The sequence below is a fragment of the Microcaecilia unicolor genome, chromosome 5 (assembly GCF_901765095.1).
Source record: "Microcaecilia unicolor chromosome 5, aMicUni1.1, whole genome shotgun sequence".
NCBI lineage: Eukaryota > Metazoa > Chordata > Amphibia > Gymnophiona > Siphonopidae > Microcaecilia > Microcaecilia unicolor.
Window position 1 is genome coordinate 216603141 of NC_044035.1, and position 27564 is coordinate 216630704.

Consider the following 27564-nt stretch of genomic DNA (forward strand, 5'->3'; position numbering starts at 1 on the left):
ATAACGCAGAAGCGTTTGCTGACCGGGGGCAGGTAATCGGGCTGACGGTGGTAAACCCTTTACCACCCCCTTCCTCTTAGTATGCGGCATATAGAGAAACGAAATAAGGTTGAACAAACAGAGTTTCAGCTCATGCTAACCGCGGAGCCTCCAGCTCGAGCCGCCATCTTGACTCCTCCCCTCCCCTCCTCATCCACAACTAAGATTTAATGCTAAAAAATGAAGGGTCATGCATTCCAGATGGAAAAACCCAAGGGAGTGAACAATACAGGAGGTAAAGTACTTCTGTGCACAAAAGGACTCTCTGTTTCAATTTCTGGTCAAAGTCAAATCTCATTTGAATTACTATGAACAATTCTGGAGACTATAACTTCAACAGAACAAAGTCAATCCAGAGAATGGCTACTGAAATGGCCAAAAAGCATATAGGGACAGATTTAAAGATCCCAGTATGTATACCTTGTAAGAAAGACTGGAAAGATGAGATATGATATAGACTTAAATATATCGGTAGCATAAATATACATAAGGCAGGCCTCATTCAATTGAAAGACAACTCTGGAATGAGGGGGCACAGGATGAAGGTGAAAGAGGACAGACTGAGGAGAAATCTAAGGAAACATTATTTTTATTTTAGATTTATTAACGATTTTTCATTTACAATTAGGAAAACCAAATACACTATCATTAAGGAAATACAAAAGAAAGGAAAATTATACAATCAAAAATCAAACAAAGAAGATTTACTTCCAACTCTTCCATCTTAACCCAAGGAAAATAAAGTAATATAGGGAGAGAAAATAAAACAAAGAACACAGTAAAAGGAAAAATAAACAGACCAGCTTTTATACTAATAGCCCATATGTAGCTTTTAATATACACCCAACCTGGACGGCCCCCAATTTCAGTTTGCCTCCCCCCCCCCCCCCCCCCCCAAAGTCTGCATGTTTGGCTGGTGGGGGTCCCAAAGCCCCACCAGCAGACACTTTCCTGCAGTGATATTTGCCTCCGCCGCACTGCCTGCCCTTTCCCCTCCCTCATGCGCATGCTTAGTTTTAATTAAATTGAGCATGCGCGAGTTTTATGCATGTTCAATTTCACTGTGGCAGGAAAGCAGGGCATGCAGCATGGCGCCAAGTATCACCACAAGAAGACTTCTGCTGGTGGGGCTTGGGGACCCCCACCAGCCCAGGTATGTGGGGTTGCAGAGAGTAATAGGGAAGCTCCCCCCCCCAAAAAAAAAAAAAAATCGAGGTCTGGCTAAAACTCTGACTCAACCATAGCATTAATGAGCCTATGAACTATTAGTAGCTTCAACTGAGAACCTACACAGCTGTGTCACACATCCTGATAAAGCTGCATCCATTTTAGAAAGAATCTTCTGGATCTCCAGATTAGACACTTCTTTAGAATGGTGTGGTCCCCCCAGATTCAAAACTACTAGGAGAGAAACTGGTTTCAAAGATGTTACAAAATCTGCAGGAGATGGAACATCTTACAGGGTCAATACTTTATTACCACCCTCTCCAGATGACATAGCAACAGAAGGAACTTTCAAGGGAATAATGTTCTTACTAATTCTTACTAATTGTCCCACCAACTGCTCCTCTATCTTCCTGCAGCAGCTCAACTCCCTTTTCCGGGGAGACTGTTGCAGAAGGAACAGTAGTCAACATAGTTACAGGTGGTGTGGGGGGTGAGTGCGAGTTGGAGCTTAAAAAGGGAACTTCTAAGCCAAGATCTTCCTCTATGAGAGAAACACCTCCCCCTTCACCAATCTGTGAACTGGAGTAGATGTAGAGGAATTCACAAATGCATCCATAGGACCTCATGTTTTAACCATTTGAGGTGTCGCCATTTCCTTTACAACCTCCTTCCAGTGAAAGATTCCTGGTTTTAAAGCTGAAGGCGTCTGACATGGTACGCATCCAGACTGTAGACGCCCAGGAGGGAAGGAATCTACGTACGCAGTGTCTGGGTCAGGAACGTAGTAGGCGCGTACGTCTGGCTCCACAGGTTACACTCCATGTTTGTGACACCAGATGTGTGGTTTAATATTAAGACATGTGGAGAGGGTTCATTCAAAAGTGACGGTTCTAGAGTTTTAAAAAAAACTTTGTTCAGATGGGAGATTACCTCAAAGAGCTGTTGTCTGGATAGGAGCATCAGGAAGAAGTAGGAAAGCAGTGAAAAAAGCTGAAAGGAGCTGCTATTGTAAGGGCAACAAACCTTTTTGTAAAGAAAGTAAATAAAAGTAAGAGGAAAAGAAGGCCGCTGAAATTGCTTCATAAAGGTAGTTAATAAATTCCAATAAAGTAGTAGCTGAAAAGGTAAGGAAAATGAAGTTAGCTTTCATAAATTACAAGACATTGCAGAAAGAAAAAGAGAGATGACAATATCTGGAAAAGCTAAGAGAAGATGGTAGTCAGTAAAGCAAAGATGCAAATGGAAGAAAAAATAGATATGTTAGTGACAGGCAGAACTGCAAAAGTGGCATTGTGAGACTCAAAGTTGAAGGGGAGCAACATGCAGAAACTGATAAAGATAAGCCAAAACTGCATAACAAATATTTTCTGTGTTCACAGTTGAAGAGCTGGGGGCAGCACCATAGAAGACAAACACAAATAGGAATAGAGGTCTGATAGAATATTTTCAGAGGAATGTGCTCATGAGGAGCTAGCAAAAACTAAAGGTGGACAAAGAGATGGGGCCAAAAGGAATACATCTGAATATACTTAGAAGTTCCAGCAGTTCCACTGATTGACCTTTTCAATGCGTATCTGGAGTCAGGAGTGGCTCCCGGGGACTGGGGAGCTGCAGATGTGGTCCCTGTCCACAAAAGCGTAAGTAAAGAGGTTGGGAACAACAGGCCAGTAATTCTGACTTCTCTGGCAGAAAAATTAATGGAAACACTGCTAACTCCAGACTCAGTTTCTTTTATCTTGCTGCATCATATGCCTGGAATAGACTCCCTGAGCCGGTATGTCACGCTCCATCTCTGGGCGTCTTCAAATCTAGGCCAAAAGCCCACCTTTTTGATGTTGCTTTTAACTCCTAACCTTTACTTACTTGTTCAGTAACAATGTTTTATTATTCCCACCTTAGTAATTCCCTTATTTGTCCTGTTTGTATGTCCTAATTAGATTGTAAGCTCTGTTGAGGAGGGGCTGTCTCTTCATGTCCAGTGTACAGCACTGCGTACATCTAGTAACGCTATAGAAATGATAAGTAGTAGTTGTAGTAGTAGAATAGAGAAGCTTCTGAAACCAAATAGATTACAGGACCCAAGACAACTGGTTGGCAGGAAGGCAAGAGAGGGTAATGGTAAATGGAGCTCACTCTGAGGAAAGGCATGTCACCAGTGGTGTGCTGCAAGGTTCAGTTCTTGGGCTAGTTCGTTTTAACATTTTCATAAGCAATATTCCTGAGGGCTATCTGGAAAGGTTTGCCTCTTTGCGGATGATACCAAAATCTGCAACAGGGTAGACATTCCTGATGGTGTGAATAACATTAGGAGAGACCTAGCAAAGCCTAATGAATGGTCCATAATTTGGCAGCTAAGATTTATTGCTAAAAAATGCAGGGTAATGCAGTTGGGCTGCAAAAACCCGAGGGAACAGTAGTTTAGGGGGAAAAGAACTTTTGTGCACAAAAGAGGAGCGAGATTTGGGTGTAACCCTATGTGATGATCTTAAGGTGGACAAACAGGTAGAAAAGGCAACGGCGAAAGTTAAAAGGATCTTGCATTCACAGGGGGAAGAATAGCCAGTAGGAAAAAGGAGGTGATGATGCCCCTTTATAAGACTCTGGCAAGACCTCATTTAGAATATTGTGTACAGTTCTGAAAACTGCACCTTCAAAAAGATATGAACAGGATGGGGACAGACTTAAAGATCTCAATATGTATACTTTAGAATAAAGGCGAGAGAGGGGAGATATGATAAGAGACATTTAAATACCTATATGCCATAAATGCACAGGAGACGAGTCTCTTTCAACTGAAAGGAAGCTCTGGAATAAAGGGCATAGAATGAAGGTGAAGGATAGACTCAGAAGTAACCTGAGGAAATACTTCTTCAAAGAAAGGATGGTAAATTTGTGGAACAGCCTCCCAGTGGAGGTGGTAGAAACGAAAACTAGATCTGAATTCAAGAAAGTTTGGGATAGATATGTAGGATCTCTAAGGGAAAGGAAGGGATAGTAGATGGCATGGATGAGCAGACTGGATAGGCCATATGGCCTTTTTCTGCCTTCATTTTCTGTTTCTAATGGATCCCCAGCAGCTCTTGAGCGCATTTCCTCCATGTGGCTTGGATCCTGCTTTTTGTGTCTAGCACTCCAAGCCACCCTCCTATACAAACTGATGTGCACACAAGCCTGGCCCTCTCCTCACCTGCTGGTAGGAAATACGAAGGGTTACACAGTAGCAGATAAATGTATATGGGTAACATACTTTATACACCAGCCTCTTGAACGTAAAGGCAGGAACTGGGTGTAACAGCAGCATACTATGAGTGACCTAAACAGCTGTTTCTACATAGCATATCTGGAGACCTCTGGTTAAGTTCTTAATATACCCTCAGGTCATAGCTTACACCAGCCACACCCCTCCTTTCAACAGTGGGATAGCAGGTTTTGTCTACAATTGCACCCTTGTAGTCAGGGGGTCAGCAGAGGTGTTTACGTAGCAGCTTTAGGCTAACAGAAAGCCTGGTACACCTATGAAATAAATGCAGAGCCATAAGCTGGTAGATTTGCTAAAAAACAAGATGCTACTGGAGAACCCACATAACAGAGTAATACATTCAAAAAGCACTTACTCTAGAGGGACAGGGAGATATCCAAGGACTGACCCTGGAGATAGACACATCCTCTAGAATTCCCCTCTTATATTCTGGTTGCCTATTTGGCCTTGACCTTCTTTTGTACATCATGTCTTTTCTTTTGGAGGTCCTATATGTCTCAGTTATTAAAGATGGCATGCACCTTGGCACACATAGCCTGCCATATATTCTGCTTATTGAGTGACTTTGTTGGTGCTATGCCCATATAGGATTTTCAGGTGTTTTAATCACGCCTTTCACAAGGAAGGCAACCTCTCCTAGAGCTAAGTTTGCTTCTCGTTGGAATGCTCTCTTTTAGCCATCATTATACACGAGCTTGCCAGCAAGTCCACACAAGTTTATGAAACAGGTACCTAAAATGGTCCAAAACAGCAAATCATATAATATAGTATTTTCATAAGTACATAAGTAATGCCATACTGGGAAAAGACCAAGGGTCCATCGAGCCCAGCATCCTGCCCACGACAGCGGCCGATCCAGGCCAAGGGCACCTGGCAAGCTTCCCAAACGTACAAACATTCTATACATGTTGTTCCTGGAACTGTGGATTTTTCCCAAGTCCATTTAGTAGCGGTTTATGGACTTGCCCTTTAGGAAACCGTCCAACCCCTTTTTAAACTCTGCTAAGCTAACTGCCTTCACCACTTTCTCCGGCAACGAATTCCATTCTAATTTATAAAATGGGCTTATCTTTTATGTGAGACACCTGCCTTCCCCTATTTGGACCACTTATAGGTGCCCATCTGCATGCTTAACAAAACTCTGTTGCTAATTGCACGATTTAGAAACAGAGAAACATAGAACATGACAGCAGATAAGGGCCAAATGGCCCATCCAGTCTGTCCATCCTCAGTATCTACTAACTCTTCCTTTCCTAAGGGATCCCACATGCCTGTTCCACGCTTTCTTAAATTCTGACCTAGTCCTTGTCTCCACGATCTCCACCAGGAGGTCATTCCATGCACCCACCACAATTTCGATGGAAAAGTATTTTCTTAGATTCCTCCTGAGTCTATTTCCTCTTAACTTCATCAAATGCCCCCTCATTCCAGAGTTTTCCTTTATTTGAAAAAGGCTTGCCTCCTCTATATTGACGCCACTGAGGTATTTAAATGTTTCTATCATATCCCTTCTCTCGCCTCTCTTCCAGCATATACTTAGTAAAACATGAGTACCTTGTGGTGCCTAAACAAATTTTGAGGCAAGATGGAACGATTAGTAAATTGTGTTATGAGTACTGGAACACCCAAGAACCGGTATAAGGGATAAATAAACTTGCCAAAAATGACATTGCACATCTCTCAGTTTGTGAGTATTTTGGAAAGAGGGTGGGGGTAGAGAGAGAGGCCCATTTTATAAATGATGAAGCTCTCAGCACAAGGTATAACAAAAAAACAGGTACTTTTTTTTTAGCATAACCAACCTAATAAAATTGTTCTCCACATGTCTATACTACAAGAATTCAGGAAAAACTTGATATACTCTGGTTCTATATGAGAAATTGACTACATTTTACCATTTTTATCTTCTATTTAAACAAATGATATTTACGAAATATCTAATCTAATAAAACGCACCGTGAACGTTCTGAAGACAACGTTCTGAAGTCACTCAAACATTACTTGAAGGGTTCGTGGATTCGTGGTGTGAAGCCAGCCAGGCTGCCAGCCGTCTCTGCCCCGCCCTCGCGTCAAACGTCATGACGTCCAGGGCAAACGTCATGACGTCCAGGGCGGGAAAAAAAAACAAACAAAGCGCAGCGTCAGGGAAGGAGGCGGCGCTCCCGACGTCTCTAGCCTTCCCTTCGCTGTGTTTCGCCTTCTTCTGACGTCAAGGATGACGTCAGAAGAAGGCGGAACACAGCGAAGGGAAGGCTAGATGTCGGGAGCGCCGCCTCCTTCCCTAACGCTGCGCTGCCGGAACCGCCGCCACGGAGGTAAACTAAAAAAAAAAAAAAAAGAAAGTTGGGGGGAGAGAAGAGGGTGGGCAGTTGAACAATGGGAGCGGGAGGGCAGAGGAGAAACAACAGCAAGGATGCAAAGGGGGGGGGAAGAAGAGGGCGGGACAGGCTGGGACATGGGAGACAGAAGAGCATGGATGCGAGGGGGGGTCATGGAAGGGAGAGAGGGGAATTGCTGGAAAAGGATGAATGGAGGGGGCAGGGGACAGAGAAGCATAGATGGGCATGGATTGAGATGGCAGGGCTCAGGGAGAGAGGGGAATTGCTGGAAATGGATGAGTGGAGGGGACAGATGGGCATGGATGGATATGGATTGCAGGGCAGGGCTCGGAGAGAGGGGAATTGCTGGATAAGGATGAATGGAGGGGGCAGGGGACAGGAGCATGGATGGGCATGGATTGGGAGGGCAGGGCTCAGGGAGAGAGGGGAATTGCTGGATAGGGATGAATGGAGGGGACAGATGGGCATGGATGGATATGGATTGCAGGGCAGGGCTCAGAGAGAGAGGGGAATTGCTGGATAGGGATGAATGGAGGGGGCAGGTGACAGAGGAGCATGGATGGGCATGGATTGGGAGGGCAGGGCTCAGGGAGAGAGGGGGAATTGCTGGAAAAGGATGAATGGAGGGGGCAGGGGACAGATGGGCATGGATTGGGAGAGCAAGGCTCACACTCTCTCTCTCATATACAATGTCTTTCTGACTCTCACTCTCACACACTCTGTCTCACAATGTATCACATTCACTCTCTATGTGCCACACAGTCACTCACACACTCGCTTAGTCTCATACACTCACTCTCACAGAGAATCTGTGTCTCACACACACTCTCTCTCTCGCACACACACACACTCTCTCACACTGTGTCTCACATACACACTTGCACACACTCTCATTCTCACACACACACTCTCACAAACACACTCACACCCAGACTCACTCTCTCTCTCACACACACACACTCACACTTTCACTCTGACTCTCACACAGTCACTCTCATATACACTCTCCCAAACATACACACTCCGAGGAAAACCTTGCTAGCGCCCGTTTCATTTGTGTCAGAAACGGGCCTTTTTTACTAGTTATTTTATAAAGTGCTACTTGGTTGAGTCATCTTTTTTAGGCTATAGTTCACTATTTTCAAATTTATTATATTTCTGTAAATTTTGTTTGCATTGATTTTTTCTAATGAAAATAATTTTTATGTTTACAAATACTTCTATTCATTTTGAATATACATATATGTGCAGATTATAAATTGAAATGTATATATACATCCCCCAAACTTACACCCTCACGAACACATACTCTCCCATTCCTCAGTTCTTTGAAGGTAAACAAACATGTGGCAAAGGGGAGCCGGTTGATGTTGTGTATCTGGATTTTCAAAAGGCGTTTGACAAGGTACCTCATGAAAGGCTACAGAGGAAATTGGAGGGTCATGGGATAGGAGGAAATGTCCTATTGTGGATTAAAAACTGGTTGAAGGATAGGAAACAGAGAGTGGGGTTAAATGGGCAGTATTCACAATGGAGAAGGGAAGTTAGTGGGGTTCCTCAGGGGTCTGTGCTGGGACCGCTGCTTTTTAATATATTTATAAATGATATAGAGATGGGAGTAACTAGCGAGGTAATTAAATTTGCTGATGACACAAAGTTATTCAAAGTCGTTAACTCGCGACAGGATCATGAAAAATTACAGAAGGACCTTACGAGACTGGGCGGCTAAATGGCAGATGACGTTTAATGTGAGCAAGTGCAAGGTGATGCATGTGAGAAAAAAGAACCCGAATTATAGCTACGTCATGCAAGGTTCCACGTTAGGAGTTATGGACCAAGAAAGGTATCTGGGTGTCGTCGTCGTCGATAATACACTGAAACCTTCTGCTCAGTGTGCTGCTGCGGCTAAGAAAGCAAATAGAATGTTGGGTATTATTAGGAAAGGTATGGAAAACAGGTGTGAGGATGTTATAATGCCGTTGTATCGCTCCATGGTGCGACCGCACCTTGAGTATTGTGTTCAATTCTGGTCGCCGCATCTCAAGAAAGATATAGTAGAACTGGAAAAGGTGCAGCGAAGAGCGACTAAAATGATAGCGGGGATGGGATGACTTCCCTATGAAGAAAGACTAAGGAGGCTAGGGCTTTTCAGCTTGGAGAAGAGACGGCTGAGGAGAGACATGATAGCGGTATATAAAATAAAGAGCGGAGTGGAACAGGTGGATGTGAAGCGTCTGTTCACGCTTTCCAAAAATACTAGGACTAGGGGGCATGCGATGAAACTACAGTGTCGTAAATTTAAAACAAATCAGAGAAATGTTTTCTTCACCCAACGCGTAATTAAACTCTGGAATTCATTGCCGGAGAATGTGGTGAAGGCGGTTAGCTTGGCAGAGTTTAAAAAGGGGTTAGACGGTTTCCTAGAGGGTCACGTGATGAGCTGAGGGAGGAAGTCGCAGCTTTCATCTCTCCAGGGTTCCCCCTCTGCTTTCGCGCCATTAACGGCTAATTGCAGCAGCGAAATCACCCCAAAATCGGTGTGCTAGCTAGGAGCAGCCTATGGATACATTTGTGACCCGAGAAACGAGAGCAACCCCTGCAAAAATGGCGAAAAAAGGAGTAGACAAACCGCGAGGCTCGGGAGATCCCAAGATGGCGTCGAGCGCGCCTACGGACACACCTCCGCAGTTCCACCCGATGCAGCTACAACAAATCACGGAAGCGGTCAAGTCTGCACTGGAGCCGCAACTTACCAAAATATCTGAACGACTTGAGGGAGTCGAAATGCTGTTAGGAGAGACAACATGTCGCACGGGGGAACTGGAGGTACGGGTGTCCGAGTTGGAAGACACAGCTCAGGGCAGAGAGGGCCTAATCACGGAGCTCCAAAATCACCTAAAGCAACAGGCACAGCACCTGGATGACTTGGAGAACAGATCAAGGCGGGCTAACCTACGCCTGATCGGCATCCCAGAATCAGTGCAGGAGCGGCAATTGCCTGCACAATTGGAGCGCTGGCTAAAGCAGGAGTTCGCCCTATCTGATAGTATTGGACCCTTGTGCTTGGAAAGAGCGCATAGATTGGGGCGCAGGGTCACCGGCAACAGGCCTCGAGCGGTGATCATAAAGGTACATAATTTTCTACACAAGGAAGAAATACTGAGAGGAGCGAGGGCGAAATGGGACACTAACATTTGATGGAGTGGGAGTTAAAATCTTTCAGGACTATTCTGTGGCCCTACAAGCACGCAGGAAGGCTTATGGGTCATTGTGTCGTCACTTGGCTGAGAAAAACCAGAGATTTATGCTGCTTTATCCTGCACAGTTGAATGTTTTAATGGAGGGTGGATGGAAAATATTCCAATCCCCTGAAGAAGCAAAAAAGATGTTGCAGGATTCTCCAGTACCAAGCCCTGGACAACCGGACTGAAGAGTGAGGATAGCATGCTAACAATTAGAAGCTGAGCTTTGTTAAGGCTATGTAACATTTTATGTGGAGGGCAGAATGTACACGGTTGAATGTAAGTATGACTTGATTGATCACGTGTGCATGGGGCAAGAATGAGAAGGTGCAGAGGGTGGGGGGGCCCCTTATCACTAGTGACCTGTACTCTCCATGCAGCAGAAGCTGTGTTGGGAGACTGAGTGGCTAAAGGGAAAGGAAGAGGAAGAGGGGGGGAGGGGGGAGGGGGTGGGAATGGAAGGAAGTATGGAAGTGAGAGAAAAACTTATGGGAGATTGAAGAGTGCAGAAAGGGAGGCTCAGAGGAACAACGTAGGGGTGAGGACGCTCCCGGGGAGAGGCTGGGTCCTGGGAGCTACATAATGAACGAATGAAGTTGACATGGGAACTTGTGACAACAAACGGAAATTGCGAAATCAACTCTTAAAATATTATCTTGGAATGTGGCGGGGACAACGTCGCCAATCAGGCGCTATAAGATCTTGTCACAGTTGAGGGCGCATGGAGCTACCATTGCTTGCCTCCAAGAGACCAAGCTTTCAGATAGTGAACATGCGAAATTGTGCCAAAGGTGGGTGGGGGAATGTCATTATTCCTCTTCCGGGAAACGCAGAAATGGGGTGGTTGTCCTCATAAAAAAGGGAGTGTCCTGCCAGACCAAACTTGTGTATAAGGACTCTGATGGGCGAGTGGTGTTACTACATGTAAATTACCAGGGAACAAAATTTTACTTATGCACAGTATATGGGCCCAATACATTCTCTCCCCCTTTTTTTCAGCAACTGGTGGCGTTGGGTTTGCAACACACAGACGCCCCGTGGGTGTGGGCCGGGGATTTTAACCAAGTAAAGGACCCAGCATTGGATAGATCTTCACCCCGAGCGATAGCGGCGGTTGGGGGAGGGAGAGGTTTGCCTGCTATGTGTAACTCCCTACGGTTGGTTGACCCCTGGAGATTGTTGCATCCTACGACACGAGATTATACTCATCAATCCAGGGTCCATCAATCGTGGTCCCGCATTGATTACATATTACTGACAAACTCTTGGTTTTTTAGGACGCGCAAGGTATTCATTGGTCCCACAGAGATTTCCGACCATTCTCTGATTGGGATAGAGTTGACGGTTGGCACAGGAGAGTCCGCGACGAGATCCTGGCGATTCCCTTCACACTTATATCAAGACCGACAATTCATAGAACACATTAGAACCCGATGGCAATTTTATGTAGAGACTAATGAGCCCTCTTGCACATCACCAACCTTGTTTTGGGAAGCCTCAAAGGCGGTACTCCGCGGTGAGGTTATTGCACTCATGAGTGCACGAGCCAAACGGCTAGCAGCAGGCATTATGCGGTTAGAATCAGCTTATAAGACTGCGAAAAGACAACATATAGCTAACCCATCTAGAGATCACCAGGAAAGAGTAGCAACTGCCCTGGCGGCGTTAAATTCTATGATCCATGAAAAATATAAGGGACAATTGTTTGCTAGACAACTAAACTTTCAGAGATTCGGCAATAAGGCGGGAAGATTACTGGCACAAGTAGCAAGAGCAAAAACTTCGCGGAATTACATCTCCCATATCACTGCAGATACTGGAAAATACATCACGCAACCAGCAAAGATAGCAAAGGTTTTTAAAGATTACTTCCAGGGAATTTATTCCCAGAGCGGAGAACCCCAGTCGCCTTTTATAGACGACTACCTAGAAGATGCGGGTATGCCGCGATTAGAACAACGAGTAAAAGAACAGCTGGCATTACCTATAAGAGCACAGGAACTCCAAAAGGCCATAAAATCCCTCCCGCTTCGGTCGGCCCCCGGCCCAGATGGGTTTTCGGGCGAGTACTATAAAATGATGGGTTCGGAAGTGATGGGGCCCCTTGTGTCGTACTATGAGGCAGTGATAGACCGTGGTTTCTTTTCTCCGGGGGAGAATGAGGCTTTAATCACCCTCATCCCGAAGCCTGGCAAGCCTCAAGACCACGTAGAATCTTACAGGCCAATCTCATTGCTCAATGTTGATATTAAACTTTTAGCAAGAGTATTGGCTGAGAGATTGGCGCAGCATTTGCCGTCCTTAATTGGTGAACACCAAGTGGGCTGTGTCCGAGGGTGCCAGGCGACGGTCAATGTGCGTAAAGTCCTTCTTTCCATGGCACATGGCCACAACACCAAGACACAGCTATTATTGTTGAGTTTAGATGCTGAAAAAGCGTTTGATAAAGTACAGTGGAACTACCTTTTTAAAGTGCTACAATGGGTAGGGCTGGAGGGCTGGTTTATGGAAGCAATTGCGGCCTTGTATGCCAGTCCCTCGGCACGCATAGCGACGAACGGAACGGTATCTGCAGCATTCCGATTACAGAGAGGGACAAGACAAGGTTGCCCACTCTCCCCATTGTTGTTTTTGCTGTACCTAGAGCCTTTGCTCCGCACACTCATGAAGGATCCAGACGTTGCGGGGATCACCATGCCGACACAGGAGGTTAAAGTACTAGCATTTGCAGACGATATCCTTTTGACTTTGACACGACCTGAGAAATCGGTGCAGCACTTGTTGGCGATCTTAGATGAATTTAGTTTTCTCACAGGCTTTTCCCTCAATTTTCAAAAATCTGTTGCTCTTCCACTACAAGCTGAGATCCGTGCGGGGTGGGCGGGACAGTTCCCCTTTCAGTGGGAGCAATCCCAGATTAAGTATTTGGGGGTTTATATCCCTATAAACCTGTCAGAGATCTATACACAAAACATCGTACCGTTAAAACAGCAGTCCACGAAACTTCTGCAGAGATGGCAGGCACTCCCGATTACTATGCTGGGCCGCATAGCTCTCTATAATTTGGTTTTGTTTCCTAAATGGACCTATGTGTTGCAGATGCTTCCCCTTTTATTACGACTTAAGGAGGGAAAGTGGCTGGGGAAAAAATTGAATCACTTCATATGGCAGGGAAAGAGGGCCCGCTTACCACTCTCCAAAGTTATGATGCCCCGAGCGAAGGGGGGGTTAGGATTATTGGACCTTAGATTTTTTTCCATGGCTAGCAGTATGAGGCATCTATCAGATTGGTTTCGCAATACCTACTACTTTTCTTGCACCACTGCAGAAACCAAGCTTTTGGGGGAAATTCACTTCTCATACTGGTTACATGCGCCCTCAATAGACATGACACAATTGGGACCACTCAAGTACATATTGGGCCCGATACGCACTGCCTGGAAACGGCTTGGTCGATTAAAATTGCTGGACTCCTCTGTTTCGGTGCTTTTGCCGTTCCAGGGGAACCTAGCATTCCCGGTGGGGAGTTCCTCACTTAACTTCCAGAGGTGGGCCGTGGCGGGAATCAAGTATTTGTTCCATGTGGTTACTGAACAAGGGAATTTGAAATCATTTGAAGTTTTGAAAGAGGAGTATGGGCTGAATGGGAATGATTGGATTGGTTTGCATATGCACAGTTGAAACATTATGTAAGTTCATTGCCCTCAACTTCCTTGACTGCTGACTCTTTGGAAAGACTTAATGAACTATTGGGATTAGATGCGCAATTAAGAGTGCCGTTGAGCTATTTCCATCGCCATCTGAGAGAAGCACTTGAGCCTCTAGATCATCGAGAGGTAACCCAGGCTTGGAATAAAGAACTACAGCTGCGCCTCCAACCAGAACATATAGGAGCATGCCTTAAATCGCTGTATACAATCACAGACAATGCGGCCTGGTGAGAACTACAATATAAGTTTATACTTTGGTTACACATTTCACCTCATAGAGCGTATAGAGCAATGCTCCGGCAATCAGACTCTTGCCCAAAATGCGGAGGAGCCAATGCACACCTGGGACACATGTACTGGAGCTGTCCCAGAGTTAAAATGTTTTGGACTGAACTAAACAACCATGTGTCTCAGCTCTGGAACATGACATGGAAATCTTCTCCGAGGCAACTGTTTGATTTATTTAGAATACAAAGCCCAGCTCCAACAGGATTTAAAAGTTTTTTGAAGCGTACAATGGTGATGGCAAAGCGAGTCATTTTGCAATTATGGTTGGCGGGGGACCGCCCGACCATATCCCACTGGAGATCAGCTATGATCCAAGCCTGTGCACTTGAGAAGACAAGAACCCCGGACTTGGCCTCTAAAAGAGGCGAACAGTTCTGTAATATTTGGTCTCCCTTTTGGGACTCTCTCACTCCGGTAGCACGAAGCAAGATATTGAATTGTTAACACAGATAGGATACTGGCTGATTAGGAATAGGTAGGGGAGGGAAGCAAAGGAGGGATGGGGAGGGGGAGGATAGGGGAGGGGGAGGGGAGATAAGCGGGGATAAACTTTAAAAAGCATGCAAGCCAGACACTGTTTATCCTTTGTATTGCAATGTTTCATTTTGATTGTACGTTGACTAAGTTTGGAGTGCAATAAATAAGATTATTAAAAAAAAAAAAGGGGGTTAGACGGTTTCCTAAAGGACAAGCCCATAAACCACTACTAAATGGACTTGGGAAAAATCCACAATTCCAGGAAAGCGAATGATACATACCTGTAGCAGGTGTTCTCTGAGGACAGCAGGCTGATTGTTCTCACGACTGGGTTGACGTCCACGGCAGCCCCCTCCAACCGGAACAAAAACTTCATGGGCGGTCCCGCAAGCAGGGCACGCCCACCGTGCATGTGCGGCCGTCTTCCCGCCCATGCGCGACCGTTCCCGCTCAGTTGAATGACAAGCAAAGGAATGAGGAAAAAACGCAACTCCCAAGGGGAGGAGGGAGGGTAGGTGAGAACAATTAGCCTGCTGTCCTCGGAGAACACCTGCTACAGGTATGTATCATTCGTTTCTCCAAGGACAAGCAGGCTGCTTGTTCTCACGCCTGGGGTATCCCTAGCTCTCAGGCTCACTCAAAACAAGAACCCAGGTCAATTGAACCTCGCAACGACGAGGGCATAACAGAAATTGACCTAAGAAGAGCAACTAACTGAGAGTGCAGCCTGACCACAATAAATTCGGGTCCTGGAGGGTGGAGTTGGATTCAAACCCCAAACAGATTCTGCAGCACCGACTGCCCGAACCGACTGTCGCGTTGGGTATCCTGCTGGAGGCAGTAATGTGATGTGAATGTGTGGACTGATGACCACGTCGCAGCCTTGCAAATCTCTTCAATAGTGGCTGACTTCAAGTGGGCCACTGACGCTGCCATAGCTCTAACACTATGAGCCGTGACATGACCCTCAAGAGCCAGCCCAGCCTGGGCGTAAGTGAAGGAAATGCAATCTGCTAGCCAATTGGAGATGGTGCGTTTCCCGACAGCGACCCCTTTCCTACTGGGGTCGAAAGAAACAAACAATTGGTCGGACTGTCTGTGGGGCTGTGTCTGCTCCAGATTGAAGGCCAACGCTCGCTTGCAGTCCAACGTGTGCAACTGACGTTCAGCAGGGCGGGTATGTGGTCTGGGAAAGAATGTTGGCAAGACAATTGACTGGTTAAGATGGAACTCCGACACCACCTTTGGCAGAAATTTAGGGTGAGTGCGGAGTACTACTCTGTTATGATGAAATTTGGTATACAGAGCATGAGCTACCAGGGCTTGAAGCTCACTGATTCTACGAGCTGAAGTAACTGCCACCAAGAAAATGACCTTCCAGGTCAAGTACTTCAAGATGGCATGAGTTCAGTGGCTCAAAAGGAGGTTTCATCAGCTGGGTGAGGACAACGTTGAGATCCCATGACACTGCAGGAGGCTTGACAGGGGCCCTTGACAAAAGCAAGCCTCTCATGAATCGAACTACTAAAGGCTTTCCAGAGATGGCTTTACCCTCTACACGATGATGGTAAGCACTAATCGCACTAAGGTGATTCCTTACTGAGTTGGTCTTGAGGCCAGACTCTGATAAGTGCAGAAGGTATTCAAGCAGGTTCTGTGTAGGACAAGAACGAGGTTCTAGGGCCTTGCTCTCACACCACACGTCAAACCTCCTCCACTTGAAAAAGTAACTCTTTTTAGTGGAATCCTTTCTAGAGGTAAGCAAGACACGGGAGACACCCTCAGACAGACCCAACGAAGCAAAGTCTACGCCCTCAACATCCAGGCCGTGAGAGCCAGAGACTGAAGGTTGGGGTGCAGAAGCACTCCGTCGTTCTGCGAGATGAGAGTCGGAAAACACTCTAATCTCCACGGTTCTTCGGAGGACAATTCCAGAAGTAGAGGGAACCAGATCTGACGGGGCCAAAAAGGTGCTATCAGAATCATGGTGCCGTGGTCCTGCTTGAACTTCAGTAAGGTCTTCCCCACCAAAGGTATGGGAAAATAAGCATACAGGAGGCCGGTCCCCCAATGAAGGAGAAAGGCATCCAACGCCAGTCTGCTGTGTGCCTGTAGACTGGAACAGACAGAGGCAGCTTGTGGTTGGTCTGAGAGGCGAAAAGGTCCACTGAAGGAGTGCCCCACTCTCGGAAGATCTTGCGTACCACTCTGGAATAGAGTGACCACTCGTGCGGTTGCATGACTCTGCTCAGTCTGACGGCCAGACTGTTGTTTACGCCTGCCAGGTATGTGGCTTGGAGAAGCATGCCGAACTGGCAGGCCCAACGCCACATCCCGACGGCTTCCTGACACAGGGGGCGAGATCCGGTGCCCCCCTGCTTGTTGATGTAATACATTGCAACCTGATAGTCTGTCCGAATTTGGATAATTTGACAGGACAGCCAATCTCTGAAGGCCTTCAGTGCGTTCCAGATCGCTCGGAGCTCCAGGAGGTTGATCTGAAAATCCTGTTCCTGGAGGGACCACAGTCCCTGGGTGTAAAGCCCATCGACATGAGCTACCCACCCCAGGCGAGATGCATCCGTCGTCAGCACCTTCGTGGGCTGCGGAATTTGGAATGGGCGTCCCAGGGTCAAATTGGTCCGAAGTGTCCACCAGTGCAGCGAATCGCGGCAACTGAGGGACAGGCGGATGACATCTTCTAGATTCCCGGTGGCTTGGCACCACTGGGAAGCTAGGGTCCATTGAGCAGATCTCATGTGAAGACGAGCCATGGGAGTCACATGAACAGTAGAGGCCATATGACCCAGGAGTCTCAACATCTGCCGAGCTGAGATCTGCTGAGACGCTCTGATCTGGGAAGCGAGGGACAGGAGGTTGTGGGCCCTCGCTTCAGGAAGAAAGGCCTAAGCCGTCTGTGAATTCAGCAGAGCTCCTATGAATTCCAGAGATTGGACTGGCTGGAGATGGGACTTTGGGTAAAGCGAATGCTACATACCTGTAGAAGGTATTCTCCGAGGACAGCAGGCTGATTGTTCTCACTGATGGGTGACGTCCACGGCAGCCCCTCCAATCGGAACACTTTCTAGCAAAGTCCTTTGCTAGTCCTCGCGCGCCGATGCGCACCGCGCATGCGCGGCCGTCTTCCCGCCCGAACCGGCTCGTGCCGGCCAGTCTCATATGTAGCAAGACAAAGAGAAGGGAAGACACAACTCCAAAGGGGAGGCGGGCGGGTTTGTGAGAACAATCAGCCTGCTGTCCTCGGAGAATACCTTCTACAGGTATGTAGCATTCGCTTTCTCCGAGGACAAGCAGGCTGCTTGTTCTCACTGATGGGGTATCCCTAGCCCCCAGGCTCACTCAAAACAACAACCATGGTCAATTGGGCCTCGCAACGGCGAGGACATAACTGAGATTGACCTAAAAAACTTACCAACTAACTGAGAGTGCAGCCTGGAACAGAACAAACATGGGCCTAGGGGGGTGGAGTTGGATTCTAAACCCCGAACAGATTCTGAAGCACTGACTGCCCGAACCGACTGTCGCGTCGGGTATCCTGCTGCAGGCAGTAATGAGATGTGAATGTGTGGACAGATGACCACATCGCAGCTTTGCAAATCTCTTCAATAGTGGCTGACTTCAAGTGGGCTACCGACGCTGCCATGGCTCTAACATTATGAGCCGTGACATGACCCTCAAGAGCCAGCCCAGCCTGGGCGTAAGTGAAGGAAATGCAATCTGCTAGCCAATTGGATATGGTGCGTTTCCCCACAGCCACTCCCCTCCTGTTGGGATCAAAAGAAACAAACAATTGGGCGGACTGTCTGTTGGGCTGTGTCCGCTCCAGATAGAAGGCCAATGCTCTTTTGCAGTCCAATGTGTGCAGCTGACGTTCAGCAGGGCAGGAATGAGGACGGAGAAAGAATGTTGGCAAGACAATTGACTGGTTCAGATGGAACTCCGACACAACCTTTGGCAAGAACTTAGGGTGAGTGCGGAGGACTACTCTGTTATGATGAAATTTGGTGTAAGGGGCCTGGGCTACCAGGGCCTGAAGCTCACTGACTCTACCAGCTGAAGTAACTGCCACCAAGAAAATGACCTTCCAGGTCAAGTACTTCAGATGGCAGGAATTCAGTGGCTCAAAAGGAGGTTTCATCAGCTGGGTGAGAATGACATTGAGATCCCATGACACTGTAAGAGGCTTGACAGGGGGCTTTGACAAAAGCAAACCTCTCATGAAGCGAACAACTAAAGGCTGCCCTGAGATCGGCTTACCTTCCACACGGTAATGGTATGCACTGATTGCACTAAGGTGAACCCTTACAGAGTTGGTCTTGAGACCAGACTCAGACAAGTGCAGAAGGTATTCAAGCAGGGTCTGTGTAGGACAAGAGCGAGGATCTAGGGCCTTGCTGTCACACCAGACGGCAAACCTCCTCCACAGAAAGAAGTAACTCCTCTTAGTGGAATCTTTCCTGGAAGCAAGCAAGATGCAGGAGACACCCTCCGACAGACCCAAGAGGCAAAGTCTACGCTCTCAACATCCAGGCCGTGAGAGCCAGGGACCGGAGGTTGGGATGCAGAAGCGCCACTTCGTCCTGTGTGATGAGGGTCGGAAAACACTCCAATCTCCACGGTTCTTCGGAGGACAACTCCAGAAGAAGAGGGAACCAGATCTGACGCGGCCAAAAAGGAGCAATCAGAATCATGGTGCCTCGGTCTTGCTTGAGTTTCAACAAAGTCTTCCCCACCAGAGGTATGGGAGGATAAGCATACAGCAGACCCTACCCCCAGTCCAGGAGGAAGGCATCCGATGCCAGTCTGCCGTGGGCCTGAAGCCTGGAACAGAACTGAGGGACCTTGTGGTTGGCTCGAGATGCGAAGAGATCTACCAAGGGGGTGCCCCACACCTGGAAGATCTGTCGCACTACACGGGAATTGAGCGACCACTCGTGAAGTTGCATAATCCTGCTCAACCTGTCGGCCAGACTGTTGTTTACGCCTGCCAGATATGTGGCTTGGAGCACCATGCCGTGACGGCGAGCCCAGAGCCACATGCTGACGGCTTCCTGACACAGGGGGCGAGATCCGGTGCCCCCCTGCTTGTTGATGTAATACATGGCAACCTGGTTGTCTGTCTGAATTTGGATAATTTGGTGGGACAGCCGATCTCTGAAAGCCTTCAGAGCGTTCCAGACCGCTCGTAACTCCAGAAGATTGATCTGCAGATCACGTTCCTGGAGGGACCAGCTTCCTTGGGTGTGAAGCCCATCGACATGAGCCCCCCACCCCAGGAGAGACGCATCCGTAGTCAGCACTTTTTGTGGCTGAGGAATTTGGAAAGGACGTCCCAGAGTCAAATTGGACCAAATCGTCCACCAATACAGGGATTTGAGAAAACTCGTGGACAGGTGGATCACGTCTTCTAGATCCCCAGCAGCCTGAAACCACTGGGAAGCTAGGGTCCATTGAGCGGATCTCATGTGAAGGCGGGCCATGGGAGTCACATGAACTGTGGAGGCCATGTGGCCCAGCAAACTCAACATCTGCCGAGCTGTGATCTGCTGGGACGCTCGCACCCGCGAGACGAGGAACAACAAGAGATAGGCGCGAGCCGTCCGAGAATCCAGCAGAGCTCCTATGAATTCGAGTTTCTGCACTGGGAGAAGATGGGACTTTGGATAATTTATCACAAACCCCAGTAGCTCCAGGAGGCGAATAGTCATCTGCATGGACTGCAGGGCTCCTGCCTCGGATGTGTTCTTCACCAGCCAATCGTCGAGATATGGGAACACGTGTACCCCCAGTCTGCGAAGTGCTGCTGCTACTACAGCCAAGCACTTTGTGAACACTCTGGGCGCAGAGGCGAGCCCAAAGGGTAGCACACAGTACTGGAAGTGACGTGTGCCCAGCTGAAATCGCAGATACTGTCTGTGAGCTGACAGTATCGGGATGTGAGTGTAGGCGTCTTTCAAGTCCAGAGAGCATAGCCAATCGTTTTCCTGAATCATGGGAAGAAGGGTGCCCAAGGAAAGCATCCTGAACTTTTCTTTGACCAGATATTTGTTCAGGGCCCTTAGGTCTAGGATGGGACGCATCCCCCCTGTTTTCTTTTCCACAAGGAAGTACCTGGAATAGAATCCCAGCCCTTCTTGCCCGGATGGCACGGGCTCGACCGCATTGGCGCTGAGAAGGGCGGAGAGTTCCTCTGCAAGTACCTGCTTGTGTTGGAAGCTGTAAGACTGAGCTCCCGGTGGACAATTTGGAGGTTTGGAAGCCAAATTGAGGGTGTATCCTTGCCGGACTATTTGGAGAACCCACTGATCGGAGGTTATGAGAGGCCACCTTAGGTGAAAAGCTTTCAACCTCCCTCCGACTGGCAGGTCGCCCGGCACTGACACTTGGATGTCGGCTATGCTCTGCTGGAGCCAGTCAAAAGCTCGCCCCTTGCTTTTGCTGGGGAGCCGAGGGGCCTTGCTGAGGCGCACGCTGCTGACGAGAGCGCGCGCGCTGGGGCTTAGCCTGGGCCGCAGGCTGTCGAGAAGGAGGATTGTACCTACGCTTGCCAGAAGAGTAGGGAACAGTCTTCCTTCCCCCAAAAAATCTTCTACCTGTAGAGGTAGAGGCTGAAGGCTGCCGGCGGGAGAACTTGTCGAATGCGGTGTCCCGCTGGTGGAGCTGCTCTACCACCTGCTCGACTTTCTCTCCAAAAATATTATCCGCACGGCAAGGCGAGTCCGCAATCCGCTGCTGGATTCTATTCTCCAGGTCGGAGGCACGCAGCCATGAGAGTCTGCGCATAACCACACCTTGAGCAGCGGCCCAGGACGCAACATCAAAGGTGTCATACACCCCTCTGGCCAGGAATTTCCTGCACGCCTTCAGCTGCCTGACCACCTCCTGAAATGGCTTGGCTTGCTCAGGGGGGAGCTTGTCCACCAAGCCCGCCAACTGCCGCACATTGTTCCGCATGTGTATGCTCGTGTAGAGCTGGTAGGACTGAATCTTGGCCACGAGCATAGAAGAATGGTAGGCCTTCCTCCCAAAGGAGTCCAAGGTTCTAGAGTCCTTGCCCAGGGGCGCCGAAGCATGCTCCCTAGAACTCTTGGCCTTCTTTAGGGCCAAATCCACAACTCCAGAGTTATGAGGCAACTGGGTGCGCATCAGCTCTGGGTCCCCATGGATCCGGTACTGGGACTCGATCTTCTTGGGAATGTGGGGATTACTTAGAGGCTTGGTCCAGTTCGCCAGCAATGTCTTTTTGAGGACATGATGCATGGGTACTGTGGACGCCTCCTTAGGTGGAGAAGGATAGTCCAGGAGCTCAAACATTTCAGCCCTGGGCTCGTCCTCCACAACCACCGGGAAGGGGATGGCCGTAGACATCTCCCGGACAAAGGAAGCGAAAGACAGGCTCTCAGGAGGAGAAAGCTGCCTTTCAGGAGAGGGAGTGGGATCAGAAGGAAGACCCTCAGACTCCTCGTCAGAGAAATATCTGATGTCTTCTTCCTCTTCCCACGAGGCCTCACCATCGGTGTCAGACACAAGTTCACGGACCTGTGTCTGCAACCGTGCCCAGCTCGACTCCGTGGAACCACGGCCACGGTGGGAGCGTCAAGAGGCAGACTCCCTCGCCCGCACCGGCGAAGCTCCCTCCGGTACCGGAGGGGTAGGGCGCAACAGCTCCCCCAGGATCTCTGGGAGAACGGCCCGGAGGCTCTCGTGCAGAGCGGCTGTAGAAAAAGACATGGAAGCCGATGCAGGAGTCTATGTCAGAACCTGTTCCGGGCGTGGAGGCTGCTCCGGGCTGTCCAAAGGGGAGCGCATCGACACCTCTTGAACAGAGGGCGAGCGGTCCTCTCGGTGCCGATGCTTACTGGGTGCCGACTCCCTCGGCGACCCAGAGCTCTCGGTGCCGACACGGGAAGGGGACCGGTGACGATGCTTCTTCGATTTTTTGGAACGAAGCACGTCACCGGAGCTTCCCGGCACCGATGAGGAGGACGTAGAATCCAGCCGTCTCTTCCTCGGGACCGAGGAAGGTCGGTCTCGGGGGGGCTGTACCGCAGGAGCCCTCAGGGTAGGGGGAGACCCACCCGAAGGCTCACCGCCACCAGCAGGGGAATGGACAGCCCTCCCTGCACTCCAGACGAAGCACCACCGTCCGACGACATCAGCAGACGAGGAGGTCTCGATACCACCGACGCCGACACAGCCCTCCGATGTCACCCCGATGCAGAGGGTCGATGCCTCGATGCACTCGGGGGCGAGGATGAAGGTCCGGGCGCCGACGACGTCGAAGCAGTCGATACTCCCGATGCCGACGAAGAGCCCGAGAACAAAACGTTCCACTGGGCTAATCTCGCTACCTGAGTCCGCTTTTGTAAAAGGGAACACAGACTACAGGCCTGAGGGCGGTGCCCAGCCCCCAAACACTGAAGACACGACGCGTGCCTGTCAGTGAGCGAGATTACCCGGGCGCACTGGGTGCACTTCTTGAAGCCGCTGGAAGACTTCGATGTCATGGGCGGAAAAATCGCGCCGGCGAGATCAAAACTCGAAATGGCACCACAAAAATAGGGGGAAGAAAAACTTCGACCGAGGCCTAATAGGGCCTACCCCGACGACGAAAGAAAACTTACCGGGGCAAAACTGGAAGTATGGGAAGGGAGAAAACCATAAAGGTCTCCTTCCGACACCTTTTTTTTTTTTTTTGAAGAACGAAGTCGATAAACGACGCGCGAACTCAACTTTGGGTGCGAACGGCGAAACACGACCGTACCGAGCGCGGACAAAAGAAGACTGGCCGGCACGAGCCGGTTCGGGCGGGAAGACGGCCGCGAATGCGCGGTGCGCATCGGCGCGCGAGGACTAGCAAAAGACTTTGCTAGAAAGTGTTCCGATTGGAGGGGCTGCCGTGGACGTCACCCATCAGTGAGAACAAGCAGCCTGCTTGTCCTCGGAGAATTTATCACAAACCCCAGCAGCTCCAGGAGGTGAATAGTGCACTGCATGGACCAGAGAGCCCCTGCCTCGGAGATGTTCTTGACCAGCCAATCGTCGAGATACAGGAACACGTGCACTCCCAAGCTTGCGTAAATACGCCGCACCCACCACGAGGCACTTCGTGAACACCCGTGGGGCAGAGGCGAGCCCAAAGGGCAGCACACAATACTGAAAATGCCGTGTCCCCAGGCGGAATCTGAGATACTGCCTGTGGGCTGGCAGTATCGGGATGTGAGTGTAAGCGTCCTTTAAATCCAGGGAACATAGCCAATCGTCTTTCTGAATCATTGGTAGAAGGGTGCCCAGGGAAAGCATCCTGAACTTTTCTTTGACCAGGTATTTGTTCAGGCCTCTCAGGTCTAGGATGGGATGCATCCCCTCCTGTTTTCTTTTCCACAAGGAAGTACCTGGAATAGAATCCCTGCCCCTCCTGCCCGGGTGGTACGGGCTCGACCGCTGAGAAGAGCGGAGAGTTCCTCTGCAAGTACCTGCTTGTGATGGGAGCTGAAGGATTGGGCTCCCTGCGAGCAATTTGGTGGAGTGGATGCCAAATTCAGGGTGTATCCGCACCGCACTATTTGGAGAACCCACTGGTCGGAGGTTATCAGAGGCCACCTTTGGTGAAAAGCTTTCAACCTCCCTCCGACCGGCAGGTCGTCCGGTACGGACACTTTTATGGCGGCTATGTTCCCATGGATCCAGTCAAAAGCCCGTCCCCAGCTTTTGCTGTGGAGGCACAGGGGGCTGCTTAGGCGCAAGCTGTTGATGGGAACGAGCGCGCTGGGACTGTCCCTGTGCCTGAGGAGGCCTTCGGGCCGGCTGGGTGTACCTACGCTTGTTGTAGGCGTAGGGCGCAGCCTGCCTGGCCCGGGAAAAACGTCCACCTGCTGAGGTGGATGCTGAAGGCGCCCGGTGGGAGAGCTTGTCGAGAGCGGTTTCCCGCTGGTGTAGTTGGTCCACCAACTGCTCGACCTTCTCGCCAAAAATATTATCCCCCCGGCAAGGGACATCCGCCAGCCGTTGCTGGATGCGGTTGTCCAGGTCAGAGGCACGCAGCCATGAGAGTCTGCACATCACTATATCTTGGGCCGCCGCTCGAGATGCCACATCACAGGTGTCATAGATACCCCTGGACAGGAACTTTCTGCACGCCTTCAGCTGCCTGACCACCTCCTGAAAGAGCCTGGACTGCTCCGGGGGGAGCTTGTCAACCGGGTCCGCCAGTTGCCTCACATTGTTCCGCATGTGAATGCTCGTGTAGAGCTGGTATGACTGAATGCGGGTCATGAGCATGGAAGATTGGTAGGCCTTCCTCCCAAACGAGTCCAGAGTGCGAGACTCCTGCCCCGGGGGCGCCGAGGCGGTATCCCTCGAACTCCGTGCTCTCTTGAGAGCAGAGTCCACGACCGCCGAGTCATGAGGCAATTGAGGCCGCATCAACTCTGGGTCAGAGTGGATCCTGTATTGGGACTCCGCTTTCTTGGGGATGGTGGGGTTAGATAATGGCTTCAGCCAGTTCCGAAGCAGTGTCTGTTTGGGGACATCGTGCAACGGCACCGTGGAAGACTCTCTAGGTGGTGATGGATAGTTGAGGACCTCGAGCATCTCAGCCCTCGGCTCATCCACAGAGACTACGGGAAAGGGAATGCATATAGACATATCCCTGACGAAGGAGGCAAAGGAGAGGCTCTCAGGGGGCGAGAGCTTCCTCTCCGGTGAAGGAGTGGGGTCGGAGGGAAGGCCCTCAGACTCCTCTGAGGAGAAATATCTGGGGTCCTCCTCCTCCCCCCACGAGGCCTCTTCCTCTGTGTCGGACATGAGCTCTTGCAGCTCAGACCTCAACCGGACCCGTCTCGACTGCGAGGAACTAAGTACCCGGTGATGGCGTCGAGTGGTGGACTCCCGCGCCGACGGGGATGAAGCTCAGTCTATCGACGTCGACTCCACCTGCGTGGCGGTCGACACCGGTGCCGCAAGCGGCGTCAGGGGGCCGCGGCATCGGGCTAGAGCACACCGGCGCCTCCATCAACGGCGCCGGGGGCGCAAGCACCCCCGGTGCCGGCAGAGCTTGGCGCATCAGCCCTTCCAGAATCCCAGGAAGGATGGCTCGGAGGCACTCGTCAGGACCCGCTGTCGGGAAAAGCAGGGGGGCCGGTGTGGGTGTCGGTGCCGGAAGCTGCTCGGGTCCAGGAGACGGTACCGAAGCACCCATGGACTGACGCAGCGACACCTCTTCAACCGAGGGGGAATGCTCCTCTCGGCACTGCCGCTTCCTCTGCGTCCAATCCTCTCTGAAGGCGCCGGTGCTGATAGTCCCGTGCGCTGTGGGCAACCGATGACAGTGTTTTTTGGTTTTCTTTCGGTGCCCGTCATCGGCGCTCGGCGGCAGAGATGATGAGGAGGTAGAATCCCCCCGGCCTCGAGTCTGACAGGGTTCGGTCCCAATGGCCCTGGGTAGAGGGAGTGGCCGGGGCCAATTGCCCGCGGAGCCGCTCACCCCCGCCGTCGCCGGCGGGCCAACGGTACCTGTACTCCTGGGGTTGGTGCCATCGTCGGTGCCGATTTCGTCGACATCGGTGCCTGTACCGAAGATCCGGCCGTCGACATCAATGCAGTCGATGTCGAGGGGCCGGCGCAAGTTCCAAAAAGACGGTCCCGAAGAACTTGCCTCGCCACCTGTGTCCGCTTCTGCAAGCCGAGACACAAGGTGCACATCTTGGTATTATGCTCCGGCCCAAGGCACTGGAGGCACCAAGCGTGGGTATCGGTTTGCGAGATTTGCCAGCCGCACCGACAACACTTCTTGAATCCGCTCGGGACCTTCGAGGACATCGACGGAAAAATTGCGTCGGCAAAGTCAAAGTCGTCGATGATGGCAGTGAAAAGCACACCCGAAAAAGAAACGACCGCGCAGCCACAAGGCCGCAACGAGGCGCCTCCGCGGCTAAAGACGACGAGGGAACAAAGTTCTTTTTTTTTTTTTGTATTAACAGAAAAAAGGAGAGAAGCGCGAACGCGTACAAAAAGAGAAAAACTCGCGACTAGGCCGTGATCCGGCTTCCGGGGCTGACAGAGAGAGAGACGATAACACGTCTCTCTCCAGCACGGAATCGAAAAAAACTGAGCGGGAACGGTCGCGCACGGGCGGGAAGGCGGCCGCGAATGCGCGGTGGGCGTGCCCTGCGTGCGGGACTGCCCGCAAAGTTTTTGTTCCGGTTGGAGGGGGCTGCCGTGGACGTCAACCCAATCGTGAGAACAAGCAGCCTGTACATTTGGGAAGCTTGCCAGGTGCCCTTGGCCTGGATTGGCCACTGTCGTGGACAGGATGCTTGGCTTGATGGACCCTTGGTCTTTTCTCAGTGTGGCATTACTTATGTACTTAAGTAGATATGCTAAACAGCCCTATAACCCCTTATTCCCCCCCCCCCCCCAAGCATCTGCACATACCCCTATAAAATTCACATTCTCAACAAATCTCATACACACATTACATCAGTGCCACAGATATACTCCCCCACATGGATATCCTAAACGTATGCATATCTGTTCTATATCCCTTCGCACACATTGATCAGCTGTACATCCAGATACACTCACTTCTACAATCCCCAAACTTTACATACTTATTTCACCACCTTCACACCTGTCTCTACCATATTTCCTCTCACCTATATCCAACCTGAAACACATAAAACCTCAAACTTCACAAACCCCCCTAACATTATTTACATATTCTTGCATCCACAAAAAAGCACCCCACCCTCATACAAAAATACCCATTCTACTCATACGCCACATTCCTCTCCATACACACACCTCCCTCCCATTAACTAAGTTGGTAAGCATTCCCAGTGCAACGACTACGTGCTTTCCCTACCTGTTTCTATTGCTTGAACCTCTCCTTATGCATCTTTCCTCTGGATTTGATAACTGCCTTTTTATATTAGTTTGCTATCTTGAAATAATTAGATATGATTACTCCAAGGTCTTTCTTCTCTCTGGTGAACTTCAGTGTCTTACTCTTTTGTTTAACA

The 27564-nt window shown here is 49.8% G+C and overlaps 1 protein-coding gene across 4 annotated transcripts in view; it reads right to left on the reverse strand.

Moving 5' to 3' along the window:
* The window catches only part of TRAPPC10 (trafficking protein particle complex 10), a 485548-nt gene that overhangs the window by 339888 nt on the left and 118096 nt on the right, over positions 1-27564 (reverse strand). The gene's annotated exons all lie outside the window — the stretch shown is intronic.